We start from the raw sequence: 24,924 nt of genomic DNA on the forward strand, positions 1-24,924 counted from the left end.
TAGGAATCCATCCACTTGGTCAAAACTTCTATTCATTAGGAACAAAACCCCCCACAGAATAATTAGCTCAGTTTAGAAGACAGTTTTGGTCAAAACAGTCACCTGATTGGCTGTCAGTGATGTCATACCCATGCATTAATCCCCAGCGACCGCAGTTTTAACATCATTCACATCGCCACATCATACCCCTAGCAAAGACCAGCCTAAGTAATACGGTGAATGACCGGAGCTGAAAATAAAAAGCAACCTGTTGAAACAGAGACAATGTCACGGCTTTAAATGGTTATGCCCAATTCTATTTTTCGAGGGCAACGGGGTCAGCAAATCCTACATACATCGCCGAGAGCAACGGCTATTGTCATACCCCTGCTTTAAGCAGAGCACATCCTCAAGATCTCCCATTTGATTATAAGAAGATGGTACCGGGGCTGAGCAAACAATTGCTCCAGGACATAAAACTATTGCAAAGGGAACCGTAACATTTGGTGCGTGAAAGCCAAAGGTGTCACAGGGACATCTTGGGGGACAGCAGCAGCTTGGTGACTGCTGGGGACCTCAAACAGCCACAACAGAGCATCATTCATACCGTTTCCCCCCTGCATGTATGGGCTGCCAGGAACGCAACTCTCTGCGCTCACTCTAGGCATGGCTGGAACTCCCTGTGCTCCCCATACTGCATTACCAGGGACACTCCAGCTGTTCCTTAGGGCCAAGGCAAGTCACCCACGAAGATATACTACGAATCGCAGAAAGCGAGGGTTGCAAGGGACCTCCGGAGGTCACATCGAGTCCAACCCCCGCACCATCCCCCCAGCCAGAATGAGTGTACAAACACCCCCCGGCTGCTTTCAAGCCATCAAGGTGGCTAAAGCCCGTCTCAGGAGAAGCTCCAGCCCGGGAGTGCCTGCCTCGCAACTTCCCAGCGCGGAACGGCTGGAGGCGGCGGCGGGGAGATGCCCCCAGGACGCGGCCCGCCGCGGGGGGTTCCGAGCGTTCTAAAATGTGTCTATGCAAATCACGGAACGCGCCCGCGGGCCAATCAGTGCCCGGGCCGGAGCGCGGATAGAACGCTGGGTGACAGCGCTGCCTTACCTGCCCTCCGGCCGGCAGCTCCGCGGTCCGCCGAGCAGCCTGGCGCCGCTCCGAGCCGCCCGCAGCCCGAGGCAAGCAAGGCACGCCTCTTCCCCGCCCTCCTCCTCCCCCAGCGCACCTCTGCAAGGCCCCCCCAGCCCCTCCCCAGCACCCCTTGCTCTGGAGGAGAACTTCCCAGCCCTGGGGGAGAGGAGCACCTAGCTCACTCTCCCCTCCCTGCCCCACTGAGGACCAAGGGGCTGGCCCGGTGTAAGGCAGGTCTTTTTTTTTGCCTGCCCACTGTCTTGGAGGTGGCTATTGAGCAGGGAGTGAGGGGATATACGCCCAGCTCCCTTTCAGCCTCCTGTGGGACATTGGGCAGATGGACCTAGGGTCTGACCGGGTCCCCCCTGCTCCCACCCCATCACGCTGCACATCTACCGACATGCCTTTTGTTACTGTGAAATATCCTCTTGTCTTCTTGTGGCATTCCCAGAGTCCTGGTTAGAGAGGTAACATAACTGGCTGCAGTGGGAAAGGGAAAAAAAAATCTCCTTTCCTCTGGTTGCGTGGCGCGCCGTGCTCTCCTACTCGGAGCAGAGCTTTTAACCAGGTAACCTAGCAGCTGCCCCTTATTTCAACCTCAAGCATGGCTCGGCTAGGGAAGGAGGATGAAGCTGTTTCCTCAGCAAAAGGCAAGCCCCTAGCATCATCTGTCAACAAATCCTAGTAACTTGGTTGGAAATGCAGCAAGCCTGGGGGGGGGGGGGGGGGGGGGATGCATGGGGCAGGGAGGGGGGGGGGTTGTTGTACCACCCATCCTCTGGTCACAGGCGTGGTCATGGGATGCACTACACCCCACAGTGACCTGGGTTATTAATAAGTCTTCACATTTAGAAATGATAATTAAATGAAACTTAGTGGAAGGTTGTGTTTTACTGACTACAAAGGAAGCGACACCGGGACAAGCAGCGCTCTCTAGTAGACGCTCAGGAAATCTGCTCTGCCACTAACCCACTGTCTGACCCCAGTCAACTCACTTTGCTGCTGTGCTTTCCTCTTACCCTAACTCAGTTGCCTATTAAAGCAGTCAGACCTTATCCACCAATGTACCAAAGCATTTCAGTGCAAGTTAGATGCCCTAATGCATCTTTGTACCTTCGTGGTACAAGCTCTTGTGGTACAAGTACAAGTTATTTTGGAGCAGAAATGATCTCTTACTATGTAAGAGGCTGCACAAGACAAAGATTTGCACTGCAACATCACACAATGCAAAAATACTCCCCTCCCTGGTCCGGTGCTCTTGGTGCTGAGCCATCTTCTCTTTCAAATTCTTCTTCCCGTCTTCTGTGAAGTCCATCAACGGTAACTTCCGCTGAAATGCTCAGGCCCTTCCTTCATCACATACAGTTATAAAGTTATGAGGCTGATTCACAGGAAGGCTTTTCCCTGTGCAATGTTCATGGTACCTCAGTTGCGACCCCAAGTGTCTCACGGCAGGGGTCATATCTTCTTCTGCGGCTCTAACAGGGTGAAGTGCATGGCAGCCATGGGTGCTGCTTTTAATAGGCATGAGTTGGCGTCTCTTTTTCTTCAGTGCAAGGTCCCAAATATCCAGGCTGAGGAGCCTCTTTCACTGGAAGTTCATAAGAATATGCCACACAAACATCCATCAGGGATATAGTAGATAACTCATGCAGTGATGGGTCAGATTTTCACCGGACGGGCCATTTTTGAAGCTGTCTGTTGCTGTGCGCTTGTGCTTGGTCACAGCTATAAACTGCTTTCTGTGGCCAGACCGGGCAAAAATTGTCACTTCTGTCTGCATAGGTTTACTAGACCCTGGCTTAGAGCAGGTAGATGTTTTAGATCAGTGGAAGCCAAGCTTCCTGCCAGGTGTGCCACAAATTAGCCCGTACCCTCAAGAACCACTCTGATCCCCTTCCCCTGCCCAATCTGGTTCCCCCTCCTCCCCATGTAGATGACCTTTGGATGTGCTACATGGACCTTCATTTCTATGGCTAGTGAGGCTGCTGTGCAATGTGCTACTTCATCTCATTGCTGCTTATTCACTGCCAGTCTGTGCTGCATCTGGATCTGTTGTCTAATGTATAGTTAGAGCACTATGGTGATGTTCAGCATTTGTAGGAGAGGGGCTCTGAGACTGGGACTTGAAAACTAATCCTACCTCTCACCAAAGCTCCCCTCCTGCTAACCTTCGAACCGCAGATGTCTTGACCCATAGACCACCTAGCCAAACAGGGGTTTACAATTTGCCTTGCAGAGCTATTGTCCTAGTGACTCAGGTAGCATCTAAAAAGCGCTTCGAACATGAAAATGCCAGACAGGTGCTCATTTGTTTCCAAATATTCAAAGATTAGCTAATTGTACTGTCAATCAAAGCACTCTGTGGGGTGTTGGTGCAACTCCCATTTTGCATGGGAGGAAATGAAGTCGAGGTATTCATGATTTAATCCTGCACCATTTAAATCTATCGGAGTTTCTCGGTTAGCTCCCACGAGAGTAACATCAAGTCCTACATGGCTTGCCCGGATGACCAAGCACACTTCTGCATGCAAAGGTAGTTCTGGGTTTTCTCTGTTCACATTAAGTGATGCAAAACAACCACTGCACAAGCAGTGTGGCCACACAAGAGTTACCCCAGCATAACTTCTTTTCCTTAAGTCCCTGCTTTCTCAAAGCAGGGCTTTGTTTCAAGGTTAATGCTTGGTGTTGTACGCAAACAATCCCATGGGGTGTTGTTCTGCCAATACACTCAGTATTGTGTAAAAATTCTGGGATTTTTCTGTGTCTTATGGGGTAGTCAAGAGGAGACCCTGGAATTGTGGAACTTGGGGTCAAACTAAATAAATGCCAGGACCATTCTTCTATTAATAGGCATGTCGGTAAGGATTGCAACTCCAGGCCATGCCGTCCAAGTCCTGCGCTCAAATTCTCTCTCCCTGTTTCACAAGTCCTGCTCATTACTGCTAGAGGTCATGCCAACACGATTTGGCATTCAGTTTTGCAATTAGCAAATAAAAATAGGCTTGTACTCTCTGACACTCCACACATGATACTGATGCATTCAGGACTGCGTTACTCTCCTACCAAGATGAACCAGCATTTTAAAGCGTGGCATACGTTTTGAATCTTTTGAAGAGGAGAAGAGTTACAAAGCTCATTATTTTGAAATGTGTTTAGCCATTTTTCCTTTTTTTTGTTTGCAAAACTGGGGGGTGCACAGTTTAAACAAACAGCTATTGTACAATTAAACATTGATTAAAGAAAAGAGTTCCATTTAAATTATTAAGTGGTGAGATAAAAAGCATCTCCTCTCTTTTGTATGCTACTTTATTCAGAAGTCAAACTTCTGTAGTCTCACAGAATGCTAATGAATAGCATAATAATGCACAAGGGCAAGAGGGGGCTGATTAATTAAAAACAGAGGCCAGAAATCAAAGGGCTTGAAATATACTTACAAAAATAATTCAATTATGTATTATAAGCCTACAACAATCAAGACACATCTCCCAGTTCCATTCATGGTTGTGCCCCAGTTCCATATCCAAACGGGTTTGCTTGTATACAGGCAACACTAGTTGGGACTTTCGTGTGTAATGCTTCGAATAAAAAGACAAGAACAACTTACACTCAGGTCTCATTCTGGTACTTTCAACGTGGCTACACTTAACTGAGTATGTTCACAGCTTAATTTCTGCACAATAGTTGCACACTCTGCTGCTGTAAAAATGAATCAGTCAAGGCTCCCCACACTCACTCAGCTGGCTTCATCACAAACTCATCTCACATCTCTCTGCCGGGTTTCAGCTCTTCCTCATATTCCAAGCACTCCTTCTTTACAGCCTTTCCCAAGCCAATAAGCCCATGCTGTGAGCTCAGTCTTTCTTCTTTTGAGCATGTCCTACCCCACAATTATAGCTTAAGAAACTATAAGAACTTAAGAACTATGTGTCTGGTGATAATATGACAATGCGTTAATAAATTATCTTCTTTAGTAAGTGAGAATCTGAAGTCTTTATGCAAGATGTGCGAATCAAGAAAGCACTGTATATATGCAGCCTGTAGTTGCCTGTGGCTGCAGAAGTTCAGTCTTCTAGGAGGATTCAATTCTTCCTTATCAGAAACCCAACATAAAATCACAGTGCAGTCATAAGTCCTCAAAATAGGACTTGTTTTGAGTGCGAGAGAGCAAAAGAAGAGAGCAGCAGGCTACCTGGATTTTGCCTACAATGAAGACCTCCAACTAAAAGCTCCTAAATTCTTGTGTTCCTACAGACGTTGATGACAAATGCTATCTAAAGATGGAGACAGATGGTAAATAGAAAGAGTGAATTAGGCTGTCATTAAAAGCAATGGGCTATTCTTGAGGGGCAGAAAGAAACTGTGGAAGATTTAATGGTGGGCAAGATAAACTGCTCGGGTCAAAGAGAGCAGGGTGAGGAGAACGCCTAGGTTAGGGGTCCTTAACCAGATTTGAAGCCTGGGGAGGGATAGCGTGTTGAAGACAGTTGCGAGGAAGGTCTTAGATAAAAAAAGGAAAAGATAAACATTTTCATCTTGTTCAATGTGCTCGGGGGGGGTCCGAGTGGAATCTGTATGCATGTGTCTAGCACAGCACTGGATCAGTAAAGTAACAATACTTAGTCCTACAAGAGGACTCCATGGAGAACGCTATAAGCGATGCAACCAATAGGCAGCGGGTCACCCTCATCATCAATGCTGAAGTTAAGGTAAGACCTAAGGATGCTCAAGTGCCTCGCATCGGATCTCCAAGGACATTGTCCAGATCCATCTAAGGAATTTCCCAGAGCTCTATAAAAAGGTGACAGCCACAAAAGACATTGCCAGGTGTTATGCCCAAGGAGCACACGGACCCTGCATCCAGTCAATAAGCAATGAAATAATCACATCCGCTTTTTGGGAGAAGACAAAAAGAAATGTGGTCATGACCACTTGTGCTTACTGCAAAGCTGGAGGAACAGCATTAAGCCCACCAGCCTGGCCAAACTCCAACTTGAAGAGCGCCTACCTCCGTTCCCCTGGGATGCATGGAGCTCTCCCTAACTGTTCCTGGTCTTGCCAGTGCTTTCATCCTGGAGACAGCTGAATTTCAATAGGGGAGAAAACATTTCTGGCTATTCAGGTTTGTGAAATGCTTTGCAAAAGAAGGCCCTGTTTAAATAACTGGGCCGTCGGGGTGGCACCCATGAAAGAGGGAGAATGTCGCCACTCCTTTTCTGAACCGCGAATGCTACTCTTTGGGAAGTCTGCAGGTGCGTAAGTGGTGTGCCCCGCATTAGGCATGTAACAAGGTCAAGTCTGAAGAGAAATGGGGGTGAAGGCTCACGTGCACACTCCATTTAGATAACCCTGTGCCCAAAGGTGACACACAGCCGTGTATCAGATGTCAGCTGTCCACCAGTCAGGTGCCTATTGACTTGCAATCTTAAATGGTTAAACCATAAAAAACCACTGCTTGAGCCCAGGCGGTGGGATAGTTCCTCTGTATTGCACAGCAAAAAGAATACAATAGGACAGCACAGGTCAGAATAACATCAAACATTCAAATCCCCAAGAAGGTCAGGGTCAAGTTTTTCCAAACTGCAGGCCTCAATTAAAATGAAGGTTATGACTTCAACAGATGGGCTCCATTTAGTGATATCCCAGCTAATACTGAGGCTCAGTGCAGTTAAAAAAAAAAAAGTTAAAAATCTGGTTTTGGCAATTTTAAAAGAAGATGGCAACAAACCTGCATTTTAAAATTTTCCTCCACTGTAGGTCTGATATAATTCTGCATCCAAAAATGAGCGTCTCAAAGTAGTTCATTTTCTAAAAATAGAGATCTACTTCAACTTGCAAAAATGCAAATCTTTTCCAAAAAACAAAAACCAAGATCTTGATCTAAAAGAGGATAAGTTAAGGTGGGAAGGACTTTAGCACCAGAGGATGCAGAAGCAGGGGGCCAACTAGTTTCATTGTTCTAAAGGGGACCTCAGCTGTCACAGCTTTGGAAAATGCTGATGTATAATATAACCTTAATTAGTTTTCCAGTAGTAGTAGGAAAAAGAAATGGCCAGTTCCAAAAAGGATCTTAGCTCTATGTGAGCCTGTATTTCTAATGTTTCATCATCAGGTTGTACAATGAAATGCACTGGTAGGTACTCAAGTGACATCCAATTGAAGAAAAAAAAAAACACATTAAAGCACAGTAACAAAAACAGGGAAAGTCACCTGTAACAAATATCTTGCTTCAACACAGATCAGGCCTCCTCCACTTGGCTCACAACAGAAACAGTTCCTCTGACTTCCAGAGGACTACTGGCCTTTAATCTTTACCTGGCCTCAACCACATCCTGACAATCTGAACATGAAACATATTTTCTTAAGCATGGCACTGCCCAGCTAGGTTGTGCGAGTGACAAAGGATTCACCCTGATTCACCCCGATATAAAAACCACATGCAATCCAACAAGCTCATCTCCCATCGTTTCACAGCTCTAGTAAGGTGTACAACTTTTCCTAACTCAAGCCCTATTGCTAGCCAGTTGAATACTCTGAGAACTTGCTACTTCTTTCAACCAATAAATAAAGGCACACAATGCAAAGAGAAGGCAACATTCATTTTCTCCTTTGGTTCATGAAGGTCAATCGTGCCACCTGGCATACTGGAACAGGTTGTGCATGCTTGTGTTCAGACACCGATGCCCAAATGGATTGCACGGTATCCCTGTCCACTTGGAAGAGCCCTGTCCACTTGGAATAGCGGTAACCAATATACTGACACCATGCCCCAGTCCTATATTTTCCACGCCCAGCGTGCACGTGTGACACTGGCTCATTACACATGTCAATGCAGGATGCTGAACTCCCCCCTGGCCCATCTTAGTAAGGCATTAATCAGAATCCATCTGTTTCCTCTTCATCCCACACAACATCATTACAACTGAACCAAAGATTACAGGATTCTCATCTTGGGTCTCTCCCCCCACCCCTCCCAACCTCCCATACCAGTTTTGGTGTTTTCCTAACCGAATGAATAAAGCTGCTTCATTTAAGTGAGATTAGAAACAATCTTCCTTCCTGCAGGGAAAGACATAATGACCATGAGCAGAGGGGCCAAAGGCTGCTTTCTGGTGTAAATCCAGAGAACCCCCACTGAAGCAAATAGAGTTCATTTGGATTGACTCTGGAGCCACTAGGAGCAGACTCTGGACTTTGGTCTTTAAATCTGTGCTTCTGGTGGCTGAAATCCAGGTCAGAGAAGGGAGATGGAGATTGATGCAAACTGATGATCATCTTACCCAGACTTGCACTCACTGGGACTCCCATCCCTCCCTGGGATCTGTAGGTACTGTTATACTAATAGTGCTCTCCATGCATGCAACTCTTAAATAGTCATACCTGGTTACCAAAGGTTTTTCTAAATAGTCTTGACATAGCCCTTTCCTGGATTTAGCATATTGCACAGGGCTCTGTGCTTCTTGCCTGTCCATCCTTTTCCTGGTGGCAGCAAGTGCAAGGCACAAGCAGCAGTATGAGGTCCCATTTCCTCTCCAGAAGTGGCAAAGACCACCCTCTGCCCCAAGCCTGCATGGAGTAGCAGATCTGAGGTTTAAGTCCCCGTTCAGATGCCTGGTGGGATTCAAACCTCTCAACAGTGTTGTTCCCAGACTCTGGCAGATATTCTGTCAGCACGCAAGAGCCACATGTACAGTCATGAGGCCTGGAGACTTACTTTTTCAACAAGAGCTGAGGTCCCGCTGTAATCACAGGACTCCAGGAGCTGGGTCTATGCAGTGCATGCCTTCAGTCCAGCCCTGGTGCATCTATACGGTGTACACTACATGCAGTTCTGGATGTCTCATTGCCTGAAAGATGTGGACATGAGAGATGTCAATATAAAAAAAGAGATGAAACTTATACAAAATTAATTAGAGCTATTTATAGACATTTCAAATGAAATAGAAAAATTATCTGTCTATGGGACCATCTATGAGAATCTCCATCCTTGGAAGTTTTCAAGAGCAGGCTGGACAGACACTTGGCTGGGGTGGTTTTAGTCAGGGATGAGCCTGCCTTGCTCAGCTGGACTGGATGACCCTGTGAGGTCCCTTCCAGTCCTACTTTCCTATGATCCTATCATATATCATGGCCAATGTATGCCAGCACCTATTAACCATTCTTTGATATCTTCTCTATCAAGGGCTGAGCTGTGCTATAAAGGCAGAGCATACAGCTGTGCAATTTTAGGTTTCTGTCAAGGTTTTCCTATCACTGTAGTATCCAGATGCCTTTCTCAAGAAGAGCAAGACTGAAAACTATTTGCTCCAGTTATCTTGGGACTGTGGGGGTAAGGGGTAGTAAAAGTTATACTTAATTAATCTGGTTTTGATGATTTTTGTTTCATAGCCATATTGCTTTTGTTTGTTATTCATATTTACATCACAGGCAGAGTACAGTGGCTCCCATATCCAAGTTTGCTAAATGCTCTCCATTAAAATCTTCTGCTATAAATAATACAAGCAACCCCACATTATACAATGCACATACCTATCCATACACTTACAGCCAATCATTGCCAGAAAAGTAACTAGTGATTGTGGATATTCATCTTAAGACACCTTAGATGTGACTAATGTTCAAAAACTGGGTTTTGAACATCATGTCCTATTATGTGGCCAGGAGTTGAAACCCCAGAATTGAGGTATTCAAGCTCAAAAAATTGGGTTTTGAACATTGTGTCCTATTATGTGGCCAGGAGGTGAAACCCCAGAATTGAGGTATTCAAGCTCAAACAACTGGGTTTCGAACATCATGTCTTATTATGTGGCCAGGAGTTGAAACCCCAGAATTGAGGTATTCAAGCTAACTATTCACTTCTGAAATCTTGGACACGGACAAACATAAATATGAAACGTCTGATTTGTACTTGTGTCTTGTGTCTTTATGTTACAGAACCCATGGGGATTTTCAAAAGGCAGCTGGGTGAATTAGAAGTACAAATCCTACTGATGCACTGCACACTACATTTCTGTTATCTGCATTCACCACATTTAGCAACAAGAGTTAATTTATTAGAAAAGGGTAAAGAAGAAAAGATATAGCCCAAGATTTCTGGAAGGGGTTGACAGAAAGACGATTCTTTCATGTGCCACAAGTGAAGATCGGGTGCTATGACACAGCATGAAAAGTAAGGATTTCCACACAACAGGAATTTAAGCAGAGGTGTATACTGTATGCAACCCACTCTATGTGGCTGTGATTTAAACACAGATGAACAGCTAGCTGGTAGGCCAATCAGTTACATGAATCCTATTCTTCTCATTTAACCACTTCTCAAGGACGTCTCTACCTTTGGGCTGGTGACACCAGCACAGAACAAAACAGATTATTTTTTAAAGTAAATGCAGCTGAGAAACACCTGCTTTCAATCTGCAAACTGCTCACAAGAGCCATGGGTTGGTCTCAGCTGGTGCTCAGGAGGGTTGCTATGAGAGAGGAGGGGTCTTTGCCCCCGGGCACCTTTTGTTTGATGGGCACCAAACTTCTTTTCACCTACATTAGTTGCAGAGCCCTCCCATCGGATTTATTGGACCCTGCTCAAGCTGCGTACCCGCAAAAGGGCACATGCTCACAGCAAGGCAGCACCCTGCCCCTCGCTTACTCAGACTGCCTCAGGATTTATGGCCCATCTCAAGGAAAATCATAGAAAATGAGGGCTGGAAGGGAGCTCAGGAGGTCGCATCTAGCCCACCCCCCTGCTCAAACCAAGCCCATCCCCAAATAGATCATGCCAGCCAAGGCTTTGTCTAGCTGGGTCTTAAAATCCATGCACACCATCATTGCTGCCTCCCCTCGAGCCACGATTGCTAGTGTTTAAACCACTGGAAAGGTTCAGCCTCCTCACAGACTTCCATTCTCCTCCCAGCATCTCCAATACCCCCTTCCTCCGGTTCATTGCCAAAAGGGTTTTCCAAGACAGGAATGAAGGACTGAATTATTCACAGACCCCAGATTGAGACAGGGACGCTCAGAGTGAACTTTCAGAACAAAAAAAACATTTCCCAGAAGATCTAACCTAGCTGCTCAAAACATAAAGGTTATTATGCAGAGTCCTGAAGGAGAGAATTGTTTTAGTACCTTCCTTCAGTATCTAAAATGATACAGTAAGCCATTACTGGCTACGGATATAACATATCCAGAGTGTACTGCTCTATAGATCTAAGCATTTGTGGAAAGTTTGCAAAGCCATTGTTACCCATTTTTGCACATTAAAACCCACTAAGAGATTTATTTACAACATTAAATCATTTCTTTGCTCTCTGGCTGGATTTTTAACTATTAAAATATTCATCACACACTCCAAGAACCTTAATGCCGAGTGGGTTTTTGTTTTTTTTTAACAACCTTTTAAAGGAATAGCTTCTTTAAAATACCTTCAAATGAAGATATCAGTCTTAAAGAGGCTGAAAAGAAAAGAGCTCATTGTAAAACACCTAGGAGACAAACAACACATTAATCACTGAAGAGACCGATCAGAGATCCACTCATTAAAAATGGATATTTATCGCAGCTATAGCAATCAGGAAGACTGTGCACAAGTAACTGCTCAGCATGGAAAGAGAGAACTTTTTTTTCCAGTATTAAAAGTGCAAGCTTTGCAAGCTGGCAAGGGTAGGCACGATTTCCCAGCATCAGGAACCCTAAAAAACTAGCTGGTGTGAGAGCTATGCCTTTGCCAAACTCCCCTTAAACTTGCCCTCACTGCATGCAGTATTTCCGTGGGCATCTGACAATGCAAAGAGCTGGCACCCAAATCCTGGTCTCTTTTGAACATCTAGCTCAACTGTTAGCAGAGCACTTTGTGACTGCTAAATGAGGGGCCGCAGCAGCAATGGCAGAAATGACATTTCCAGGCCCAAAACGATGAGCCCCACCAACTGGCCCTGCCTCAGCTGGCAGGAGGCACGATGAATGCACCCTGGCATTGGCAGGGTCCTTTAAGGAGGGAGGGAACCTCTTCAGATGCTTTCTGGGCAAGAGCAATGAGAGCACAACTTAGAAAAAAAGCTCTTCTATCTCCCTAAATCCTTCTCGGGTTGTTTGAGCATGTTGGCGTGGCATCCGCCCAAGTCACAGCCGCATGGATGGTATTTAAGACCTGCTTTGGCTATTAGTGGATTGTCACAGTTGGGGGTGACCATCACACAGCCATAACATGCCCCCTCTGCATCACATTACCCTGTGATGGTGAAGGGGACATGGGATATGGGCCAGGTCTTTAGCTCTGGGGGTAAAGGCTTCGAGTTGAGCCTTAGAAGGCCTGCTCTCTTCTCGGCGTCAGGAGCACCACGTGCCATGGCAGCAGGGCTTTGGCACTGGCAGAGGTGTGCTGCTTGGATCTGTTTCAAGGTCATTTGCATCATCACAGATCCTCACAAGAGGTGGGAGGCTCCAGACCAGCTATGAACTGACTGCCCAGAGGAGTTTTCCATCTATTGACTCCTCTGTGAAATCCTATGACATATGAACTTTCATTTCTACCCAGGAGAACTTTTACAATCTTTTCTCCAATGCCTGATGAAGGGGGTTTGTGCCTGAAAGTTTGCAATTGCAATTAAAGTTTGGGGGTTTTTGGCAAAAATCTTGCTGGTCTAATAAAAGATATCATCTCCACTATGAGCACCGATTACCTTACGGATGCTACCACCACTATGGAGCGTCTCTGCTGCAGCAACGTCACCAGGAAGCTGGCCTACGTGCTAGCCTTTCGCTGCTCAGCCAGAACATCTCTGCTGACCCTGATGAAAACCAGCAAACCCTGTCTGAGAGCGAGTCCCAGGGATTATATTTTCCTCCCATCAGCCAAGATCAAAACCCAGACTTTCTGTCGTCCTGTAACATGCCTGGGATGAATAAGTCAGGAACCCTGCTGTCGTAAGAAAGTTCTTGAGAAAGAAGCAAAGACTTAGACATCACCATATTTGGGGCCCACCCAGTCAAAGGAGCTTCCACACCTGGTGCAATGAAATTTTTCATTCTGGAAACCCGCGCACGTGGTTAAAATAGTTTGACGGGTGCAACCACTAACTCGCGCCATTCCCTCCTCTCTGAAAAACGAGTTTCTTTGGCTTCAAGAACGTTTCTGTTCATCTGAAGAGAAGCCAATACGTCTTGGCCAAATGCTCGCCTCTTTTTACACACTGAGCCAAATTCATTTCCCGAAACGTGGAAATGTGGTTTATTACATCGAGTTGTACACACACGGCGTCTTCCACCTCTTTATATCACTGGTAACTTGTACAAGCAAAGTGACGCTTCCACCTTTCTCCTCTCTCGTTTCTATTTCAGGAGGAGGAAGACTCAAAGGAGGAGGTCAGAAGCTAAAAAGGATGAGTATCACATACTTCTCTAAGTGTTTGTATGGGACAAGGCTAGGAAACAGTTCTGAAAAATTTCATACAACCTTGTATTTTACGGCCGTGTCAATATTTAAGGAAAGGGGCATTTTTTGCATATTTTTGTTCTCTCCATACTTAAACGTAAATAGAGGAGACCCCCCAGGACAGGGGGTTGGACTTAATGACCTACTGAGGTCCCTTCTGACCCTAACATCTATGAACCTATGAGAGATCTCCTCTAGTTATTTTGTACAGTTGTAATTTCAAAGTTATGTATATTATGTGCGTTAGTCTCAAATGATTCTCCCATATGGAAACGTCATCTGTTCCATTCTAGGCATTGCGTTCAATGAAAAAGCAGCAGCAAAGCTTTATATGTAAGGAATCTATCACGGCTTTCTTGTAGGCATGAAACTTTGTACTAAATATCCAATAATATTTAAAGGATCAAGGGAATGTGCGAAAAAAGGTGTTTTTATTGCCTGCAATAAAGAGATATGCTTGTTCTTGAAGTCACTGGATTTTCCAAGCCAACTTTTCCAACCCCTAAGTAGCCATGCTGTTCATAGATTGTAAGGCTGGCAGGGACCTTGGAAGACCATCGGGTCTAGCCTCCTGTACCAGGCTGTGATAGGTCTTCTTTTATTATTTTAAATATATTACATGTTATTCAAAGAATTTAACATGGTCATTAAACAATGGCTGGTTGCTTCGAAAAATATATATTTTTCCTTTTTATTTAATTTGTATCTGACACCAAATTAGCCAAAACTAAATTCCAAATCCAAGAGAGTCCAGACCCATAAGTGGCCCTACTACTAGCAAACATCCTCCACCCACAGATGGGGCTTCAGATGTTTCCAAAACCTTTGGCGGGCATCCTACTTGCAGGCCTAAACCCAGAGGTTTGGGGTTCAGATGCCCCCTGAGTTTTGCTTGCTCTCAGCCATCAGACCCTCGGAGCAAGCAAGGGAGGAGACATATTTTTCATTGCCCCTTTTATTTTCTATGAATTCTTTGATTTTCTTTTAGTGTTGGTCGTCACACTAGAGGCCATTACCCTGTCACACTCTTCAATTACATTGACATTATCTTTTAATTAACCCAGGTTGCTTAATGTTTTTAGTACAATCAACAGATGTGGTCATTATGCAATCACCTGAATGTGCAACACCGTTAATACCAGCAGAATAAAACTTGAGAACCCTTCAGCCTGCGGGAATCTCAGTAAGGGCAAAAATCAGGCTATTGCATTTAGCGTGCTTTCCATGTGCAACTCCAGTGGCATTGAGCAGCAATTGCAGTTAGCAGGTGTCCTGTGTGTATTTTAATTGTTAGTGGATGCTGTTTCATGTGTAACAACCCAGTCTCTGCAACAGTACTAGAATGCAGTGGCATGATCATAAACTGAGCTCAGGCCGTATCACATTGTCTTTGCTGAACGACTCCACAGCTCTCCCCCTCTGGGTGAAATTCAACCCCGTGACAAGTTTTGCAAAGCAAGATGCAGATCTGGGTAGCTAATAGTCCAGGGGTGGGCCAAATGTTGCCCACTAAGCCATTCTATCCAGCCCGCAAGGCCCCTAAACATTTAGAAAGTTAATATTTATCAGCCCCTGGCTGCCTGTCATGTGGCTCTCGATGGCTTGCCAGAACTCAGTAAGCAGCCCTCCGCCCGAAATAATTGCCTGCCCCTGTAATAGGCAGAAGGCTCCATGTAGTTGCTGTTACGTGATGGACCTGCCCCACTGACAACTGGATCGAGAACCAAGTTCAGGTACAAACAGAGTATGGGGTTAAACACAGGCAAACATTTGCAGGACAGAGGCTTTAAAGTGAAAGGTCTTTGCAACCAGGCTCGTGTGTGTGTGCATGTCACACGAGCCTTGCAAAATGGGCTGGTCCCACTCACTACCACCATCACAATTGCAATAGTTTTCCTTAGAAATCCTAAACAACACGTTTTTCATAACAAGACCCATGTCCTGCAGAGACATCAGGCTGTTTTCTGCCAGGGCTTTCTTCAGAGGCACGAAATCTCAGCATCAGCAGTAGCAGACTGTACATCCTCTTGAAGTTCTGCCAAAACCTTTGTTTAGGGGCTAGACAAAGGGGAAAATATCAAAATGAAGGGGCAGAGACCTTGCTTCATCTGTAAAAACAAGAACAAAACCTTACTCTGGAGAGACTTCGACCATAAACTGATCTGCATTGCAGCTGGATGAACATTTTAAAAAAATCTGACCGAGTCGACTCATTTTAAGCTTAAACCAGTTCAAACACATGCAGGTGAATCCAAGATCCTGGGACATCGTTGCAGTGACTTATGTGGGACTTAGACCCAGTCCCTCATAGTCAGTGGCCTCCATTCTGAGAACAGCGACTATATTTTAATTAATACAATTATTGTATTAGTTGCATAATCAGTAAAATAAAGAGCACTTTTACTGTACCTGTTCCAAATTAACAAAGACTCTCCCTTCCTCATAGCTTTGTATTACTAGACTAATTCCTAGAGGATATCAGCCAGAAAATTTAGCTTAAAAATGTGGGCAAAGAGAACAAAGACTTCTCAGACAAAATACAAAGTAAGCAGTTCTGCTTTAAAAACTCGACACCTCCCGCAAAATATCAATATATGCAAATATGCCCTCTTTCTCATTCCAGTGCTGCGGTACAGTTGTGATAGGGGTACTTTCCTAAAAAAAAAAACATGCGAAATAAGAGGAGAGAGAGCGAGAAGTGTAATTTCAAACGAAATTATCTTGCATGACTACCGAAGCATCTGCAATAGATTTGTTGCAACACACTGCAGGAGATGGCAATCTTCGTATCTCTTGCTTGGTAAATAATTTATGTTACCACAAGTGTCATTACATCCCCAGCCCTTTCTGTTCTTTGTACTGCCACTGAGAGGTTGAGGCATAAAGCCTCTCTGTAGTTGCTCATGGTTTAAGTGACTAGCTAGATCTGCCAAAAATGCAGGAAAACCCCCAGCACTCCCCAGTGTAATCACATCCTGTACCGAATTGCTACCAAGACTTAAAACTTAAGAGTCCCAACACTGAAATTCAGCCCTATGATAATACCAAGCACCTTTTATAAAGCATTTGACAAGCTGCTCCTATGCAGAAATATCAGATCTCCTCCTTAACCAAGTGTCTCCCTACATCCCTAGAGCCTCAAAATCCCTTGGCAAGGGAAAGTCGGGGGGAGAGAGAGAACACGGCTATGAATTATTTGGCAGGTTTCAAACCTACCAGTCCAGAGGAAAACATCTGCTCTCACCTTCCCTCCCAGACCAGTTTGGTGAGGCAATCTGGCTTTGGCCAAGGAGGGTAGAGTTGTGTGCCCGCATGCAGTTCAACGCTCAAAAGTTTGTCCATCTCTCAGAGCATCTCCAGGCTTCATTTTGATCAGTAAAAGAGATAGACAAGTCTCTCGACCTGCAACTTTGAAGGAGTCCATGGATGGGAAGGTCCAGCCCAAGAGTCAATGACGGGCAACTAGATGATGGGCAGGTGAAATAGAAGTGAAACTGCAACACTTGAGGAAAAGTGTGAAAGCAGGGACCCTTACAAGAATGCTGCTGGTTCCTAGTTTGGAAGATGTGGAGGAGTGGAGATGAGTCCAAATACGAGGCAATAGACATCTTTCTTCTATTGTGGGATGCGCTAAAAGAAAGGGGTGGGATCCCCAAAGGGAAAGCGGGTGGAGGGTCAGGAAAGGAGAGGACAGTGCATTTAAACTAGAAGCTGGGAGAAGCAAAAAGGAGATGCTGGGGGGGTCGTGTGGTCTGATGGGCACGTGCTAGAGGTAGGAGCAGTGCAAAGCATCTACAGCAGTAGTAAAACAAGACGGGACAGAATTAGCAATGGGACGGGAAGAGGGACAGTGCGAGTTCATGGGTACTTTGCAGGAAAGTCATCGATCAATATGTCAGAGCAAGGAATTAGATAAAATGGGCACATGGGGAAAAAGCAACACGCTTGGCTGGAATGATGTAGCTGGGGCTGGTCCTGCTTTGAGCAGGGGACTGGACTAGATGTGGCCTCCTGAGGTCCCTTCCAACCCTCATTGTCTGTGAATTTATGTTTCTACAGGCACATGCCTGCATAATAAAGCAAGAAAATGAGGTGTTGCTACACAAAGTCATCATGAGGCGAGCTGGATTATAGGGTGTTAGGTACATGGCAGTACCTGCCTGTGTGCACACTTATGCTGTGCCCCCCTGGGAAGGTAAGCTCAGCCACCTCCCATCTACCACAACACAGGTGCCACAAAGACAGCTGCCCTGTAGCAGCTGGTGCACTCTCTGATTATACCCCAGGCTGCCTCACATGAGTTCACCTGCATGGGCACACCACTTAGACCTTTAAAATAATGCGCACGAGAAAGCCTGGCATGGAAAAGACCTCAGTGTAGCAGGCATTGCTGAAAGACAGGTGAATGACAGATAATAATGAGGTGGTGCAGCATCTGGGTCTGAGCTGGGCAGGAAAGGTCAATCAGTTTGGGGGTAAAGAGCAAATCATAGCTGAGAGGGCCGATAGGATCCAACAGGAAATTTCCAAATAGGAGAGAATCCTACAATGCACCTCAAATCCTAAGAATGCAAATATATGAATGAGGTTTGCTACTCACACCTGCATCGGGAGGAGAGGCATGGTGCAGAATGGTCTAAAGAGTGCTCAGGAGCAGTTCTTATTCATAAAGCAGTGACAATGGGTGACTTCCTGCTACATTTATGAAAACATTAAAAAGAGTTGGTGAACATTTGTTATGGGGAACTAATATGGTCCAGGTCTATCCAGTGTGGAAGTCCATCAATGAATCCCCAAAATAGCCGATAAGAAGGGCTGGGAACTATAATTTATTTGGATCTTAAGCCCAGGACAAAAGTGATAGACAGATAGATAGATAGATAGATAGATAGATAGATAGACAGATAGAATTACAACCTACATGGAATTCTTTATGAAAGCTCCACTTAAGTCACAGAAAAGATATCTACTGACTTTGTGGGATTTCATTCAGTGCATTCATCTCTGGTCCCTCCATATTAAAAATGCAAAGACAGGAGAGGTGCAGAGACGGGGGGAAATGGAAGAGGCTAGAACAGTTTGTATTAGTTTGGAAAGAGACAAGGAAGAAGCGATGGAGCCAAACTGTAAAACAACGTGCAATGTGCCTTTGTAGAACATTTAATAGGAAACGAGGGATACTAAAGAAAACTAAAAGCAACAAGTATGCTGCTAACTGAAAGACATACGTAGGGAAGAAACAACACAGCGCACAATCAACCTGAAGAACTTACGGGCAAGACTTCGGCATCCAGAAGCACAGCATTACTCAAACTATAACATCATAGACAACGAGGGTGTGAAAGGACCTCAGGAGGTCACATCTAGTCCAACCCCCTGCTCCAAGCAGGACCAGCCCCAACTGCATCATCCCAGCCAAGGCTTGGTCTATCTGCATCTTCAAAACCTCCAAGGATGGAGAGTCCACCACCTCTCTGCGTGACCTGTTCCAGTGTTTTACTACCCTCCTGAGAAAGTTTTTTCCTAATATCTAACCTAAACTTCCCTTGCTGCAAATAGGGATTAACGCCTTCTTGGATCATGACTACATCCACAGTTCATTTAGATGAGTTTAAAAAAAAAAAAAAGAGATGAAAACCCTCATACTTCAGGACAGTGTGTGAATTAGGCTGTGAACGGCAATCTGAACGTGTCCTTTAGTTAAGGACATCTGACTAAATGAACCACTGCACGTCCCATGGCCCTAACGGAGTACATTCTCGAAATGGGCTCCTTAAAATTCTGTTAGTGGAGAAGGTGACGGATACCGACTGTGCGGAGACGGCGTACAAATACAGAGAACAAGTAAACATCCGAGCAAGAAGGGGCTTACGGCAAAATCCTCAAGACAAAACATTAACTCGCATTTGCATTTCAGTAAAGACATATGGTCTCGTGGAGGCCTGACTCAGTGGAACGAGAGAGGCTCAAATGCTCTCCTCAGCCCCTTCTGCAAGAAGATCAAGGTCCCAAGACATATGGGGATTTGGTACTTTCTGCCATTGTCCCTGAAGAAAGAACATAACATACTCCACTGATGATGTTGCATGCATGGAACCAATATCAGACGCTTTGAGATCTGCTCAATAAAACACAATTTACATCAAATGACCAGAAAGCTGTCAATTTTTAAATTTTTATTTTTTAAATCCCAGGCTCTCTCATGGCTCCTTAACTTCAAAGGAAAGCATTATGGTTATTAAGAAAGTAATGATCGATTTATTCCATAACATTCAGAAATGTTTTCTTTGAAGCCTGTATTAAAAAGGTCTAATAGTCCCAAATTTTACTTTGGGTTGAATGTTAAAAAAGTGGAAGAGATAGTATCAAAGGCAATTTTGTAACCAAGGGCATTGGAAGGAGACCTGGAGCATCTGTGTTCCTCTTGATTTACTTAGCAGTATTTTAATGAATATGGCACCGGATTTATTTTGCAGGTCTCTCTCGTCAAGGAAAGAGTAGTAGCATGAACATTTGAGATCCGGTTTGAAGACTCGGCTACCTATTACACGCATATCTTACGGCATTTTCACATAGAGCTTCAAGAAAGAGAGAGACATACATTTGGCATTCATTCAAGCACCGAACCCACTGAAGAATTCAAATTGCTGTACAGCTCTCATGCCTCGAAGTGTACAGATGCATTTTTCAGCTGCAATTCTTTCTGGTGACAATTATCCAAATTAGGAATTAATGACAACACAGAATATACTCTGTCCTCCGGGAACACCTTCCCTCACCGATTCCCACGGCCCTTGATAAGCGTTACTGCCATCAGCTTCCAACCACTCCGGTGCTGCAAGCTTGGCTAGTTTTGCAGAGGAACAATGGCCCAGAAAGGTTTCATTTGGCCGAAGGCCTTTGATTTTGATCAAGGGAGTCTGCAAGAGGCAGCCAAGGCAGAACCCAGGTCCTTCTCCAATCCTTGTGCATTATTCACCATCTGATCACAGGAAAGGACTTAGGCTCTGATTCAGCCTGAAGTAGAGTCCATACCTATTCACTAAAGCACATATTCTTAACAAAGATCATGGTTAAGTGCTGTCCCGCCTCTTATTTTGCAGTGCTGAAGGTACCCCCATCACATCCCCTTTCGTGTGCGTGGGGGGGAGGAGGGGGTGCAGAATTTATCTGAAGAGCCAAGAGGAGTGGGATATACTAACCATCTCCATTTGTTGCCTGTTGGAAAGCTTTTGACATCAATATGCAAATTGCCAGAGACAACATTAAGCTACAGGGGGGGGAAGCTTTAAAAAGTCAAGTAGAATACATGCTTCTTAAATAATGAATTATGATGCATCAAAGAACCTATCTGCAAGAGGGCAGAGAGAGAAGGGCTGGTGTTTTAAAGCAACTTAAGACAGCAATAAATAAATTATAAGAAAGGCTGAATACATCTCTACATATTAAGATGGGTAGTAGGGGAGGAGGGGAAGCTCTCTTTGCCCAGATCCATAGGAGCACACGAAAACACCGCTCAGGGGTCACCTTTCCCCCCAACCTGATTTTCTTTTCTGAGCCTGGGCAGCTTGATGGAGAAGGCAGGGTAGATATGGACCTCTGCAGCCTAACTAAATAAGCTATACAGAGGGAGCACAAGCTGTCACGAACCTGGGTTCACTTCAGAGGTGCTGAAGCAGTGTCTACCCTAACGGCCCAACTCCGACCCCCGTGCGGCTCCCTCGGCACCGAGATGCACTTGCTTATTTTTCCGACGTTGCTCAAGTTCTCTCAGTCGTAACAAACGAAGGATGTTCGGTCAATTTGACAAAGATGAAATGATAGGTAGAAGGCATGCTTCATTATACGATCAAGGCTTTGGCATGGTAATTGGTGAAAAAACAACTCAGAGCTGTCAATTCAATACACATGACTTTTCATTGACTGACGTGCCAGGTTCTTGATGGAATAATGAATGGCGGCCGATGACAATCATTGTCACACGCGCACCTCGCTCCCGCGTTTGGCGCGACATGTTAAACGGCATGACCACTCTTTCTGGCCACGTCTACACGAGCGGCGGACTGCGCGGTTGATACTGCACAGCCATTTAGTACTTGCATAAATTACTGCACAGTAGCGTCCCTGTATGGTTTTTCTCCCCTCGGACACTACTGCACAGTAGCAATGAACTACTGAGCAGTAGCTTGTTACTACTTCACAGTAGCGTCACGTCACAATTAGTGCCCGCCAATTAGCGTCTTGTGTAGACGTGCCCCCTGTGCATGGATGCAGTCACTTGGGAGGAATCCCTTGGTTAAGTGCATAGTGCAGGGAGAGGTCGCTGCAAGCTACAGCACGGCAGACAGTTAAAATCCTTACTGAAATAATCTGCAGATGCACCCTCCACCCAAAAAATCCACAAAAAAAAAATCAGGGATACACATCTCCATTCACCAAAGCAGCAAAACCCCAGTGCAATGAGCGGATTAATCATCTGGATTTGATCATCATTTGACATAGATTTGTAAAGCTCAATACGGGATGCCGATTTAAAAAGTACACTGGCTCTTGGTCTTCCAAGCAGTCTCCCCAACTTCAGGGTTGTGCCTCTCTTTTGGCTTCACTCCTTTCCCACCAAGAGCAAAGCAATACTTTCCCTTTCCAGAATATCCCCAGGGGAGCACTGCTGGCCCTCAGGTTTGGGAAACGACCTTCTCCTTTCGCAGCCACTAATCAAAGCTGAGCCTTCTTGCTTCCTGTACGTTAACTACCAGGATCCCCAACCTGCTTAAAAAACACCCAGACATTCAAAGCTTGAGAAGTTGGCCTCACCTGTGTAAGCAAGCAATGGGAGAAGTGGTGAAAATCAATCCTCTCCCAGTCAGCACTCTGCATCAGACACCCAGCAGACCGTAACTCCAGTACGTGGCAACTTCCGTTGGGAAAAAAGCAATGATTTTCCTTGTGCTGAATTTCATAAGCATTACCATGCCCAGTGTGGTTCTAGGTACAGGACACACTACCCATCTGCATCAATGCTTGATATGTATGAATCGCTTGCCTGAAAACTGGGCAAGTTGCTCTGGATTTCGTTTGGGCTGGACGTCCACCTTTAGTCTCCGTTCAAAAATCCCAGCCCCTGTTGCTCCATTTTGAGTATAGCCACTCCTGGAGATGTTTGTATTATATCATGTAAGAAATTCAGGCTTTGGCTCATCTCACATTTATTTAAAAGAGGTGACCATTTGATTGCCTTTTACGTTATCTTTCATTTTGTTCAGTTGGAGAAAGTCAGGTGCCCGATCTTTCAAGGTGCTGAACTCGGCTCTCACCGACTGTAGCAAGAGGTGGGAATTATGGATGCTTTTCACCTTTCAGGAGACCATCCACATCTTGGAAGATCAGATCGTATGTTCACATAAACTGCAAAGAGCGCAACCACATATGTTAATCCAATTCACTTCTAATTCAGCTTTTCCTTCCTATTGCACGTCACCAAGCTGCTTTGAAAGACTGAGCCAATCCATCCAAATACCTTTCTTCAGAAACAAGACAAACCAAAGCCACTCTGCTGCTTTTCTCTCATCATAAAACCACGGTAAGAAGTGAGAGCTCTGTCCTCTAGCTTTTTACTCTGTTTTTGAGCATCCGTCAGCCTGCATTTCTAAATCCAACCACACCAGCTGCACATGCCTCAAACACAGCCCCTACTGAACCAAGCAGTAGAGATAATTATGTAGGTGACAATACAGAATAGCTTGTGCAACCGAGGGAATGCTGTTGCATAAATGGAAATTAAGCCCCCCTGCAGAAACAGGAGTTATGGTAAGTGCTAACAAGTGATGGTTTAGCACAAAAACACTTTTTTATAAGAAAACAAGATGCAGCACTTGGATAGGAGGGTTCTCTGAAAGATCATTTCTAAGTCCGGCTGCATTTAGTTTCCAAAGTCATCCAGGGACTAAACACGTAGGTGATGTTAGCCTCTGCGTAATGCCATATTAAATCTGAAAAACTGTCCAGGTTCATTTTTCCCCACCATTGCTCCCCACAAACAGGAAGAAAGATAAAACAAAACCATCATTGGTAGGAGTAGTGGCTTTATTGTACCTGCCTGTGAGCAGATTTTTTGTATTTACAATGAGATCCCACTTAAACAGGGAAGATGGGATCGGGCATTTGGAAGTGTTCTAGTGCCATCTAGTGCATTCTCGTACAATCGTTAGTGAATACACAAGCAGTCTCTGACACAACCTGCAAGTCAGATGTCTGTTCCGGGGGAAAATTAAGCCAGATTTATAACTGAACTAAATGAGCAGGAATAAACATCTTTAAAGCCCCCACTTTTAATTTAGAGTTAAGATATTACCACATTCTTGCAATCTTACCACATTCTTGCAAACTTAAGAACTTAAGTTCTTAAGTTTTAATAACTTAAAAAAAAATAAAAATCAACCAATACTTGAACAGAGTTGAACATGGGAGCAGAAAACTACATTTTAGAGCATTAAAACAACTTGCCACTTTTGCTCTCCAACTATTAGGTACACTCAAAAAGTCCTGACATCATGATAACACAATGTGTGTCAAATTAAAACACGTAGCTTTTCCCTCTCCACCTACAAAATCATGTTTATAATCTTTGGTCTCAAATACTTCGGTTTAATTCAAATAATCCAAGCAAAAGCAACTCAAAAGAGAGTGCTGGAGGGGGAGGGGAAATCTAAAAATGTTTCAACATAAAAACATAAAATATTTTCATATCGCAAGTTATTCATTTGAACTATTTCATCTTAATTGAAACAATTTCAATACTTGTATTTTCATTTTTAGGTACAATTTCTCCCCCTACCCGGTTTTCCTGCCTTTAAACTATTTTAAAATGGGGAAAGGAAAGAAGAAATAGTGGAGAGAAGCAAACACTAGAGGCAGACTTTTGTGTTGGGGTTTCAGCAAGAAAATGGGAAATTGTGCGGAAAGTTTGTATTGGTAGAAAGACTTTCTGAAAAAGCTCAATTCCTTTGAAGAGTTTCAGTCACTGACAAGGCCCGTTGTGGCACCCTTCGTGCTTTCACCCCTATTTTTTTTGGCCAAGTAATAACTTGGACACCAGTCGCCTACTCTCCATTTCCAATCCCTTCCACATTCGTCTGGCTGTTGACCTTGTTTGTGCCTGGTCTTCGCTCTTCAGCCAGCTCATTTTTTTTATACATAAGGATTCTTTAATTTTTCCCCTCCCAGCCTCAAAACACCATCGCTATACCGCATTGCACTTACCCCTTGAGCTCTTGGGATAGCAGCTTATAGCTGCACCAATTTCTCCACCCTCCCAAACCCTGCCACACCAATCAAGTTTCCACTGCTGCTGCCTTTGTGCCGCTGGTAAGTGCTGAATGCCTCCG

General features: G+C 44.8%; 2 protein-coding genes across 2 annotated transcripts in view; both read right to left on the reverse strand.

Annotated features, from left to right (window-relative positions):
- FAM19A4 (family with sequence similarity 19 member A4, C-C motif chemokine like) overlaps positions 1–9,547 on the reverse strand; it is a 100,400-nt gene extending 90,853 nt beyond the window's left edge. Inside the window, exons 1-2 of the mRNA XM_006027622.2 lie at positions 9,537–9,547; positions 8,831–8,963 (exon numbers count right to left, since the gene is read on the reverse strand). The gene's annotated coding sequence lies outside the window, so the exon portion shown is untranslated. The remainder of the gene's footprint in view (positions 1–8,830; positions 8,964–9,536) is intronic.
- EOGT (EGF domain specific O-linked N-acetylglucosamine transferase) overlaps positions 1–24,924 on the reverse strand; it is a 121,671-nt gene that overhangs the window by 73,186 nt on the left and 23,561 nt on the right. Inside the window, exon 17 of the transcript XR_003095011.1 lies at positions 8,831–8,963. The gene's annotated coding sequence lies outside the window, so the exon portion shown is untranslated. The remainder of the gene's footprint in view (positions 1–8,830; positions 8,964–24,924) is intronic.

The sequence above is a fragment of the Alligator sinensis genome, unplaced genomic scaffold, assembly GCF_000455745.1.
Source record: "Alligator sinensis unplaced genomic scaffold, ASM45574v1 scaffold937_1, whole genome shotgun sequence".
Taxonomy (NCBI): Eukaryota; Metazoa; Chordata; order Crocodylia; family Alligatoridae; genus Alligator; species Alligator sinensis.